Source organism: Anabrus simplex, chromosome 1 (genome assembly GCF_040414725.1).
Source record: "Anabrus simplex isolate iqAnaSimp1 chromosome 1, ASM4041472v1, whole genome shotgun sequence".
Lineage (NCBI taxonomy): Eukaryota > Metazoa > Arthropoda > Insecta > Orthoptera > Tettigoniidae > Anabrus > Anabrus simplex.
In genome coordinates, this window is record NC_090265.1 from 345,700,212 (window position 1) to 345,713,323 (window position 13,112).

The following is a 13,112-nucleotide window of genomic DNA, read 5'->3' on the forward strand; positions in this document are numbered from 1 at the left end:
CGATTCCCAGAAGGTCGGAAATTTTAACCACAATCGGTTAATTCCGCTGGCAGGGGAGCTGGGTGTATGAGCTGTCTTCATCATCATTTCATCCTCATCACAACTTACAGGTCGCCTACGGGAGTCAAATCAAAAGACCTGCATCTGGCGAGCCGAACTTGTCCTTGGACACTACCCCCAAAAGCCATACGCCATTTCATTTCATTAAAATACACAGTTCAAAAAAAAAATAGGGGAATATGTTTCTGAACATATGCCATGCTCCACAAAGCAATACCTCATACCCAGGAATATTACCAACTAAACCTTTATTCTTTACTGTTGAAGTATAAAAAAGAAAATCAATGGATTTGCTTTCATTTCAGAACACAAACAGAAATGTCCAAATAGGGTCAAAAACAAAGTGATAACAGTACTCCAGTGTGGATTTTTATAACAGCTGGAAAGCTTCAGTATGGTGTATGTCCTCCACGAGCATTTATCACAGCTTGGCACCTACGTGGCATGCTCCGTATAAGTCAACGGAGGTCACGTTGCGGTATCGGGTCCCATTCTTCAACGAGAGCCTGTTCAAGGTCTTGAAGAGTCTGTGGTGGAACAGAACCACACATGCTCGATAGGATTAAGGTCAGGACTCACTGCTGGCCATTCCATCTCTTGAATGTCCAGTTCTCGCAAAACAGCTCTGGTGATGCGCGCTACATGAGCCCTGGCGTTTGTCGTGCACAAGTACGAATTCAGGGCCAACACAGTATGCAGCAACCAACACGTGCTGTAGCAGTATCTGCTCGATGTACCCCACGGCAGTAAGATTACCACGGACGACGACAATATCCGTACGGCCATCAATACTGATGCCACCCCACACCATCACAGAACCTTGTCCGAATCGGTCGCCTTCTTGGACAACATTTGGCATGTACTGTTCACCATGGCGTCTCCATACACGTCGACGCCCATCGCGCTGTGTCAGGGGTAATCTGGACTCTTATGTGAACAACACAGGTATCCGTTGGCGAAGTTGCCAGTTGACGTGGGTACAGGCAAACAGAAGGCGAGCTGCGCGATGTTGCTGCCTTAAACAGGGCACTCAAACAGGATGCCTGGGTCGTAAGGACACTTCTCTTAACCTGTTCCTTACTGTCTGGTCAGACACCGTGACTCCATTGACCCTCCTGAGGTCTTGTTGCAGTTCTCTGGCAGTTGCTGAATGACGCCGCAACTCACGGATGGTCAGATATCGGTCATCCTGTGAGATTGTCATGTGTCCTCGACCTTATCCAACCTTCCTTGTGAACTGGCCTGTCTCACTGTAGCAATTCCACAAGCATTGAATAACTGACAGACACACTGGGATCCACAGCAGTACGACGAAAAGTCCATCCTTCCTGGACCAAAGTGACAGCCCTTGCAACTTGAACCTCGTTAAGATGTCTCATGGGATGTGCCAGTTTACATACAATGTGCTCAAATGATGGCATAGTCTGTGTACCTCACAACGACACACGGGTGTATCGTTATTCACTTTGTTTTGAGAGGTCATCTGACAGTTTAATGCATGGCTATGCCTACAGATGGAATACAACTTGACATACCCTGAGTAGCTAAGGTCTCAAGGCATGCTGTACGGCTATTGGAACCCCATCTACCAAAACGTTCAGATACCATACATTACAAAACATGTTCCCCTCATTTTTTTGAACTGTGTATTTTGGTTATTCCATAAGGAACAAGAATTATTTAATAAATTCTTAAGTGATAATAGTACGTCCTCATATATTAAAATTGTAATGAATGTTGTGATTCACCTCATCAGGGATCATTTTAGTTGAATCTTGAGAAATATATTGCATTATTGTATGTTCACAATATGCCACAGTGCAATTATTAGTCACATCAATAAAATGTGTATCAATTAGGTGGACATTCTTTTTCATCTATATATATATATATATACGTATATGAATATAGAGTTTTGTCTGTTCATTGCTCAGAATTTCAAAAGAATTGTATCTCTGTATCGGTCGTGTCCACAATAACAAGGAAATACCAATATAAATGGTCCGTTATTGGACATTATAAATTTTCCAGCTAACTCATTCCAGGTTGCCAGCGTTTCACCCCCGTGTACTAAGTTGGGCTCATCAGTTGGTAAATAGCACACCCACCAAGACGCATGGCTAAGTGCATACCGTGGAGGCCACTGCGTAGGCTACATGGAGCCACCGGCAGTGCCAATGCACTATGAAGGACTTTGTCTCATTACCAAAAATTGATGCCTGCCTGAGATACACAGCCAGGGAATGAGCCACTACAATCTAGGCTATAAATAATTTTATTCATGCAAATTAAAATGGTAATTTAGGGGAAGGTCTAAAATGTACTTCTCAAATATTTATCATATTAGTAGTCCTATCAATAAATACTACATAACTAAAATTCTACAGAATTAAATTTACGATCTTTTAAGTCTTGTACATTTTCACTGTACCGACACAGACTGTAATAACAGAGATATTCATGAATTTCAATTTTGGTTGCTAAGTCCATATCAACACCAAGTCATGCAAAATGGGTTAATAGAATTGAATGAAAATCGGTATGTAAAGTCAAGGAATAACAGTTTAAGCTATAAATAATTTTATTCACGCTGAATGAATTGGTAATTCAGGGGAAGGCACCTGAAATTTACTTTTAAATACCTATGTTAATATCCTATCAAAAATTAGTACATAAAAAAATTATAGAAAAAACAATTTCCAATTATTTATGTCTTAATCAGTTTTATCATACTGACTATGATAAAAGTGGTGGTGGTGATTATTGTGTTAAGAGGAACTGCAACTAGACAACCATCCTCTATATAATGCTAATCAGAGTGAAAAAATGGAAGGAGTCCGATGCTTCAAAAATGAAGGTATCAGCCTACGAAACACAAAGGTCACGAAAGGCGTGAAAATGAAAGACTCGTTATGCTTCGATACGTAAAACTGTCAGGGTCAGAAAAGAACAAGAGTTGACCAAGGGAGATCATAAAGGAACAATCGTTTGAAGAATAAGACAAGAGGGAGTCATGAAAGATAGGAAGACTACCTTCAGATTAGCTGCCCTAATATCACAGAGTTGGAAGAAAACTAAATGTGAAGGCCTACAATGTTGAAAGCTCATAAAAATGATCAACAATAGCAGCACATTCATCATTAATTTTTGTGATATGCTTTTGTCTTTTCTGTTGCCACTCATCTCCGATAGATGGGATTATTGCTGCGTACCAAGTATATCAGCCTGCCTGAATATTGGCAGAAAGTAGCTGGGGAGTTAGGTAACTTTCTTCTTTAGCATGCCATTCCTCTGATTCATAAATTTTCTGATACTACTGGTACGTAACACACTTGTTCATCATAGTATCCTTACTCTGAGGCGCTGATTGGAATGAGCAGTGTGCACATTAAAGGAATAATGGCAGAGGAGTGTACACAGTTGTCTGCGGCCTGGTCATTCTGTTGTATGTCCGGCGCTCACTTCTCGCTCCGTCAGCCAGCTGCACGCGCGCCTGTGTATCATTCTGCTAGCTTCGACGCGCAGCCCTCAGTGCGCGTGCCTGACCATCGAGTGTACTATAAATAGGAGCTCCCTGTCTGCTCACTCGCCCACTTGCCCCGGTGTCCAGCTCCAGAATACACCCTACGTCGAGCACGGAGGCTACTCCTCTTGAAAATGTGCTTCGACCAGGTGGACTGAATTTCTGGCAGTACGAGGTTTCACCTCTGGTCACCGCACCCTTACCTGTTTCCGCTGCCTATGTCCCGTAATTCTTTTACAAGCCATTTTCATTCCCTAACTTATGCAAGCTCCCTTAGTTTCGCTAGGTGGAATTTCTTCAATCAATTGAACTTGCTTTTTAGGAATTCAGGCACTTCAACAACAAGGACTCTCAAAGACATTTATGTTAGTGTGCCAGATAGTTCTCGACTATCAACGTGTCAATTCACAAAGACTATCTTTTCAAGATAGAAGTGTATATAAAGACTGCAAACCTGTACATATTGTATAAAGACAGACTTTTCTCAAGATTCAATATTCCTTTTTGCTTCAAAATAAATTTCAGTTATTTGTGTAAATATCATAAAGTGAAGCAATAAAAGTTGTGTTCTGTAAACTTCAACCTTGGTTACAACACAACTCTATGGCGACGAGGTAAAAACGCACCAACCTACAATTCTTCGACCCCAGTTGCCAACTCTATGGCGACGAGGTAAAAAGCAACAAACTACAATTCTTCGACCCCAATTGCCAACTCTATAGCGACGAGGTAAACACGAAACCAACACTACAATTCAACGGGCCCAGTTGTCAGCTCTACGGCGACGTGCTAAACAACAACGACACTCCAACCAGTTCTGACACACAGCTTACCTTACTCTTTCTTGCACGCATCTCGCAATGGCTACTGCGGAACAACTTGCTACGGTCTTCCAAGCCTTACAACAGCAACAACAACAGTTTATGCAACAACAACAGGCAGCATTAATTCAGGCTATTCAAGCTATTTCTGTCTCTACACAGCCATCAGCTATTCCTCCGTTCTCTGCTTTTGACCCGGCTAAGGAAGAATGGTCAGTTTATTTAGCCCGCTTGCAACAGCATTTCATCTGCCATTCTGTCACGGATGATCAACGCCGCCGCGCACTATTTCTTAGTTCGGTTGGCAATGCTACGTGTGAATTACTACGTAAACTCAGTCCAGAAGAACACTTATCTGAGGTACCCTTAACGCAGCTCTTAGCCCGTCTCACGGAACACTATGCCAAAGCTCCTCACATAGTGGCTGCTCGCTATAAATTTTTTCAGAGCAGAAAGCAACCCCATCAGACACATACTGAATGGATAACTGAATTGCGTGGTCTAGCTAAACCCTGCCAGTTCATCTGCTCCAAGGACGGTTGTGGTTCATCCTACACTGATTCTCTCATTCGGGACATGATAATTTTACATACTCCTGAAGACAAAATACGTTTTGACGCTGTCAAGCAGAGTAACCCTTCTTTAGAAGACGTCCAGCGTATTGCTACAGTTTATGAGCTTACTACCACGACTGCCGCAGCCATAGCTTCTACACACGAAGTTGCACAAGTCTCGCCTCAGGCCCGCAAGTCCGCTGCTACAGTGAACCGTACGGATAAGGCGCTCTCCACCAAGCATTCTCGCCAGGTTCCCTCTCGTCATGCTACACGGAAGCCCAATTCTAAAAGCACCTCGAAACTCCTGCCTTCCTGCCGAGGTTGTTTCAGGCATCATGAACGTCGTGACTGTCGTTTTTTCAAAGCTACTTGTCAACGATGTAATAAACTTGGACACATTCAGACTGTCTGTCAAAGTTCGCTCCGCCCTGCTAAGACTACTGCAGCGCGCCGGAAGCATATACAGCCCCGCCAAGACATGGAAGTTGATCAGATCAATCTTATTCTTCCCACAAAGGATTCTCACAAAATCATCATTCCTCTCTCATTCTCTGATCGATCTGTCGATTTTCAATTAGACACTGGATCACCTGTCTCTATTATTAACCTGACTACCTACCACGACTTAGGTTCACCTTCATGCTCTCCAGCTGACATCCAGCTAGTGACATTTAACAAGAAGAAAATTGACATCAAAGGTCAAATTAAGCTTCAGGCTACTTATAAAGGAATTCAGAAGGCCATTCCTCTTCTCGTAGTTAACAACTACACTGCATCAAACATTATGGGCATGGATCTATTTAACTTATTTGGTTTCCAGATACATGACAACATTAACGTCGTATCTACATTGCATCCTACTTCTGACGTTACCGCTCTCCTAGCGCAGTTTCCTGAAGTCTTCGACTCTCAGCTCGGAACAGCAACAGACTATACAGCTCACATACAGCTGAAATCCGGAGCTAAGCCTCGCTTCCTTAAAGCACGGCCAGTACCCCTAGCACTTCAAGACCAGGTCACGAAAGAATTAGAAAGATGGATACAAACTGGAATAGTAGTACCAGTTACTTCTAGTCAATGGGCTACTCCACTCGTGGTAATCAAGAAACCTGATGGTAATGTTCGACTTTGTGGCGATTTTCGATCTACAGTCAACGCACACCTCGAAACCGATATCTTTCCTATTCCACGTCCAGAAGACTTATTCCGTCGTCTCTCTGGTGGACAATTCTTCTCTCGAGTTGATCTTAAAGAAGCATATCTCCAGCTACTTTTAGACGAAGAATCTAAGAAATTTCTCACACTCAACACTCCTCTCGGACTGCTCCAGCTCCAGCGGCTCCCATTCGGTGTTTCATCCTCAGCGGCTATTTTTCAGCGCTATTTGGCTCAACTCACCGCCTCCATTCCCGGTTGTGCTAACTACCTGGATGATATTATTGTTACTGGAAAAGATCATCAGGAACATCTCACCAATCTCCGCCTTCTTCTCCAGACATTGAAAGACAATGGCCTACGAGCGAATCTCGCTAAATGTACCTTCTTTCAGCCTCAAGTTCACTACCTCGGACATATACTTGATAAGAATGGAATTCGTCCTAGTATACAGAATGTCTCCGCGATAGTAAACATGCCAGCACCTCAGAACCTCAAGCAGCTTCAGTCCTTCATAGGCAAAGCGAACTATTATAATAAGTTCATTCCACACTTCGCTACGGTGGCAGCTCCATTAAACGCTCTACGTAAAAAAGGTGTTAAGTTTCAGTGGACTCCGCAATGCCAACAGGCATGGAAAACAATCAACAACGCCTTAATCCAAGCTATACAACTCACTCATTTTCAGCCTGACAAGATCATCACGCTAGCTACTGACGCTTCAGACTATGGTGTCGGTGCCGTTCTCTCCCAGAAGGATCGTCATGGACAAGAACGCCCCATCGCCTTCGCTTCGAAAACACTTAATGACCATCAACGTCGATACTCACAGATAGAGAAAGAAGCTTTAGCCATCATCTTTGGTATTCGCCGTTTCAATGAATATCTTTATGGCAACCATTTCCTGATCATTACCGATCATAAGCCTCTCGTACACTTATTCCATCCTGGTAATAAGATCCCAGAGAATTCCCTCAGAAAGCTTCAAAGATGGTCCATGTTCCTTTCTGATTATTCCTATCAGATTGTATATCGAGCCACATCCCAGCATTGTAATGCTGATGCCCTCTCCCGCTTACCCGTTGGTCCTGATACTGCCTTCGATTCTCAAGAATCTGAATGTCTTCAGTTGGACATAGAACTTGAAGATACTGTATCCAGTTTTCCTATTGATGCTACCTGCATAGCTAAAGCTACGGATCAGGACAGTACACTTGCTACTGTACGTACTTACATCCGCAACGGTTGGCCTCTTCAGAGCACACTTCCTGCCCACCTGGCACCTTATCATCGTATGCAGCATCGTCTCACGACTCGTGCCGGAGTTGTACTACTAGAAGCAGGCACCATCTTCCGAGTGGTTATCCCACTTAGCCTACAGAAACAAGTTCTCGAATTATTACACCAAAGCCATTGGGGTATCTCCAGAACAAAGCAACTCGCCCGTCAACACTGCTACTGGCCCGGTATTGATGCCGCCATCGAAAAGCTAATACGTCATTGTGAGCAATGTCAAACGAATCAGAACGCCCCGTCTTCTGATCTTGCTTCATGGCCTCCTGCTACTACTCCATGGGAACGAGTTCACATCGATTTCGCAGGTCCTTTCCTCAATTCCATGTGGTTAATAGTCATCGATTCACTGTCAAACTTTCCATATGTCGTGGATATGCATTCGACTACTACAACCGAAGCTACCATTCGTGCTCTCCAGAAAATCTTTACTACAGAAGGTTTACCGCAAGTACTCATTTCAGACAACGGACCTCAATTTACAGCTACTGCTTTTCAGACCTTTTGTACACATAATGGCATTCGTCATATCCTAGCACCACCTTTTCACCCTCAATCTAATGGTGAAGCTGAACGCTTCGTACAAACATTTAAAAGAAGTATGAAGAAAGCTGTCTCTTCAGGCTTAACTAAAGACCAAGCCTTGCTCCAACTCTTAAACAACTACAGAACTCTACCCGGCGCTGATAATATCACTCCTGCACAGAAGCTCCATGGACGACCTCACAGAACTTTACTTTCTCTGTTACAGCCTCTTCCGGCCCAGCATAAGACCTCACCAACGAAGTTCTCCCTCAACGACAAGGTCTACACCAGGACATTCAAATCCAACCCACTCTGGATACCTGGAGTCATCTGCAGATCTTTGGGTCATCGTCTCTACGAGATACAGACTACGGAGAAACGTATCTGCCGCCATCAAGATCAGATACGTCTGCGCTACCGCCCCTGTCCAGCTATTGATGCTATTGCTAAACCTGATAAATCTATTGCTGAACGAGCCTTAGATCATTTAATAACAATGGGTTCCTTTCAGGACGAGACAGCGCCACTCCGCCCAGTTCCAGCTCCGGACACTACAACAGAGACATCAGCAGCTCCGCCCCAGCATCGCAGTCGCCGCCAGCGCCGCCGCCGTTTCACGCCGTACCGGCGTATTTAGGAGGGGAGGGTGTTGTATGTCCGGCGCTCACTTCTCGCTCCGTCAGCCAGCTGCACGCGCGCCTGTGTATCATTCTGCTAGCTTCGACGCGCAGCCCTCAGTGCGCGTGCCTGACCATCGAGTGTACTATAAATAGGAGCTCCCTGTCTGCTCACTCGCCCACTTGCCCCGGTGTCCAGCTCCAGAATACACCCTACGTCGAGCACGGAGGCTACTCCTCTTGAAAATGTGCTTCGACCAGGTGGACTGAATTTCTGGCAGTACGAGGTTTCACCTCTGGTCACCGCACCCTTACCTGTTTCCGCTGCCTATGTCCCGTAATTCTTTTACAAGCCATTTTCATTCCCTAACTTATGCAAGCTCCCTTAGTTTCGCTAGGTGGAATTTCTTCAATCAATTGAACTTGCTTTTTAGGAATTCAGGCACTTCAACAACAAGGACTCTCAAAGACATTTATGTTAGTGTGCCAGATAGTTCTCGACTATCAACGTGTCAATTCACAAAGACTATCTTTTCAAGATAGAAGTGTATATAAAGACTGCAAACCTGTACATATTGTATAAAGACAGACTTTTCTCAAGATTCAATATTCCTTTTTGCTTCAAAATAAATTTCAGTTATTTGTGTAAATATCATAAAGTGAAGCAATAAAAGTTGTGTTCTGTAAACTTCAACCTTGGTTACAACACATTCCAGCTCGGAAACTTTGGATTGTAGGTCGGCAGTGTAGTGCTGTTCGTTAAAAGTGAGAAAATGTGTGGTTTTTCATTTGATCAAGTATTTCATATGATGGCATTGCTTTTAATTGTGACATTCCTACTGACTTCATTGTAATGACCTATGTTGATCACAGTTGGGAAAACTACAAAGACAGTCTTTCTGAGGATGTAAAAAGGCAGGTGAAGAGTGTCTATGATTATAATGAAAACTGCCCAACTCGAATGACTGGCAGTAGGCAAGTGGGCCTGCCATCATAATGAAAACTTTAACTTGATTATGACTGATAGTAAGCAAGAGGGCCTGCTATTACAATGAAAATTCTCTAACCCAGTCTTCACATGAGAAAAGATGTATGGTGACTTTCCTGTCACATTTCTGGGATAACGTTAAAGAGCTATGCAATTTAATATAATTTTACTCACAACGTGTACACTAGTTAACCTAGAATTCTGTATACAATGTAGAATTCCGTAGCGAAGCATGGGTTTATTAGCTAGTCCTATTGTAAAATGTGACAACAGTTCAAAGAGAAGAGCGGAAAGAATTTCTCTCTACACCAAACAAGCTTTTAAGGGCAGGGGAAAGAGTGATTTGCATATATGGGTTATACATTTTGTGGAATTTTTTGTATATGGACCAAGAAAAAATATCATAACGTTCCTAAAGGCAATGTTAGCAATTTAGTAGCACATAACAGTTTATCACAAACATGTTAAATTGCACTTGAATGACTAAATGAAGAAAATAACCACATTACATTTTAAAATTTTATTTTCACCATTTGTTTTATGTTGCACCGACACAGACAGATCTCATGGCGATGATGGGATGGGACTGGTGAAACTGTGAATCACCTTCAATACTGGTGACAGTGGGATTCGAACCCACTATTACCTGAATGCAAGCTGACAGCTACATGAACCAAGCCATGTAGCCAACTTACTTGGAAGAAATAAAATATTTTGATTTACGCTTGTATAACCTGGTTCATAGACATGATAATCTTTTAGATTTATGCTGCATGAAGAGTACTGCAGAGAAACTTAACATCAGAACATAAACCTAGAAGACTTTAATGTCTAAAATTGTTCAGAAATCAATGCTTGTATGTCCACTTCCCTAGTTCAGATAGTTGGCTACAGAAACCAGAAGCTGTATTACTAAGATTTGAATGAGTTAAAAGATTACACTTGAGGTGTGTATGATCAATAAAAAGTGTTTTAAAATGATTTAAGTTTAAACTTTATATGTTATTAAACAATAATTAAAGTTCACCACTGATGAAATCAAGTGCATTTAATTGTTTTCCTTTTAACATCTTATACTTTATGTCCTATACATATGACACACAGTCCAGTCCATAACAATAAACTGAACTCTCTTCAATAATTACCCAAATAGCCTGTTCAGAAGCAGGCACACCATCTCAGCAACTTTTCACTTTTACCAATGTGCAAAATGATGGTGTTTTTGTATAACATGATATGTCTTGTAAAACTGTGATATATGTACAGTTTTGCTGCTAACACTTAATGAAACAGATATAAATCTTGAGAAATATAAAAAGAAATGCATAGAACATAAGCTACCAAAACACAGATATGTCTCTGACTCACTAAGAGAATGAAATTTACATAATATTCATTAATCGTGATGTCAGCTTGACATGTGTTATTTGTAAGGTCTGGGAAAGCATTTTTTTATTATCTTAGAAACATTTGAGAAATTACTTGTTTGATAGAAGGCAGTTCGGGTTTAGGAAAGATTATTCCAGTCAGGTTCAACTCGCAGAATTCTAGCAAGATATAGCAAATATAGTAGTTTCAAGTCAAATTGACTGTATAGTTATTGACCTATCCAAGGTTTTTGATAAGGTAGATCACGGGAGATTACTGAAGAAAAGAAGGGCTACTGGACTAGATAGAAGAGTGGTTGAATGGGTGGCTACATTTCTAGAAAACAGAACTCACAGAATTAGAGTAAGTGATGTGTTATCTGATCCTGTAATGATTAAGAAGGTGGTCCCACACGGCAGTATTGCTGGACCTTTATGTTCTCTCATATACGTAAATGATATGAGTAAGAATAGCAGATGATGTTATACTGTACAAAGGAGTAAATACATTTCAGGACTGAAAGAGACTACAAATAAGACCTTAACAATCTTGTGAGTTGGACAGTGGACGATGGTGTGATGGTAAACTGGATGAAAAGTCAGCTTGTAAGTTTCACCAAGGGTAAAAGTCCTCTCAGTTTCAATTAGTGTGTTGACTGGGTCACAGTACCTCAAGGAGACCACTATAGGTACCTAGGTTAATATAAGGAATGATCTTCATAGGGGTAATCACATTAACAAGGTTGTAAAGAAAGGTTACAGATCTCTTCAAATGGTTATGAAGGTATTTAGAAGCTGTACTAAGTATTCATATGTGTCTATAGCTCTAATATCTTCCTTGCCATCAGACTGCTGATCAGATAGTGAGGAATGTGCAAGGCTTCAGGAATGTCATAAAAGTATATTTTGATAATCTTTTAAATGGATCTGCAAATTATATTCCTCGCGAATCGAATATGGCACTGCATCTATAACATTTAGTTACTAAATCTCGTACAGTATCATGATATGGCAAAACTGAGTCAAGAAACTGTTCACGAAATCTTCTTTTCACTGCATCCGTGTATTTGTCACCTTCCCGCAAAACCTACTGCACTAAAAACATTCACAAGCATCGTAAGTCTTGCAGTCTACTGACCACCTCCCTGAACTTCACTTTAATAGCATTGTATCCTTCTCCGTTTGGCTGGAACGCTGCCAACATATGCAGTGTCCCCGTCATCCCAGGTCACTAATACCAATATAAATGGTCCGTTATTGGACATTATGAATTTTCCAGCTAACTCATTCCTGGTTGCCAGCATTTCGCCCTCGTGTGCTCGGTTGGGCTCATCAGTTGGTACCTAACACACCTACCAAGACGCTGGCTAGTGCAAACCGTGGAGGCCACTGTGTAGGCTATTTGGAGCCACTGGCAGTGCCAATGTACTATGAGAGAATTTGTCTCTTCAGCAAAAATTGATGCCTGCTTGGCTATTAGATGATATACATGTTGATTCCCTAGCCCAACCTAGCACACGAGGGTGAAACGCTGGCAACCAGGAATGAGTTAGCTGGAAAATTTATAATATCCAATAACGGACCATTTATATTGGTATTATAGATTTACTCATTCGAGACATATATTTCAGATTCCCTATGGGAATCAACATCTATATCATCTAATAGCCAAGCAGGCATCAATTTTTGCTAAAGAGACAAAGTCTCTCATCGTGCATTGGCACTGCCAGTGGCTCCAAATAGCCTACGCAGTGGCCTCCACGGTATGCACTAGCCAGCGTCTTGGTCGGTGTGCTAGGTACCAAGTGATGGGCCCAACCTAGCACACGAGGGCGAGACGCTGGAAACCAGGAATGAGTTAGCTGGAAAATTTATAATGTCCAATAACGGACCATTTATATTGGTATTATAAATTTACTCATTCAGGACAAATATTTCAGATTCCCTATGGGAATCAACATCTATACCATCCCAAGTCACTGCACAGACTCATTTCTAATGCAACTGTATTATGTTAAAACATACTTTCTTTTAAGGGCTGGGTTTATCTTATCACAGAGAACTTGCAGTCTTCTTCTGAGTCACCATTGGCAGATTTATTCCTCATTTCCTGGTCATGCAGACATGTTTGAAACTTTAAACACATGGCAATTTAAAGATAAGCAATTCAGGGGAGTGCAAAAAGATGAAGGGTGGTTTGTTTTGC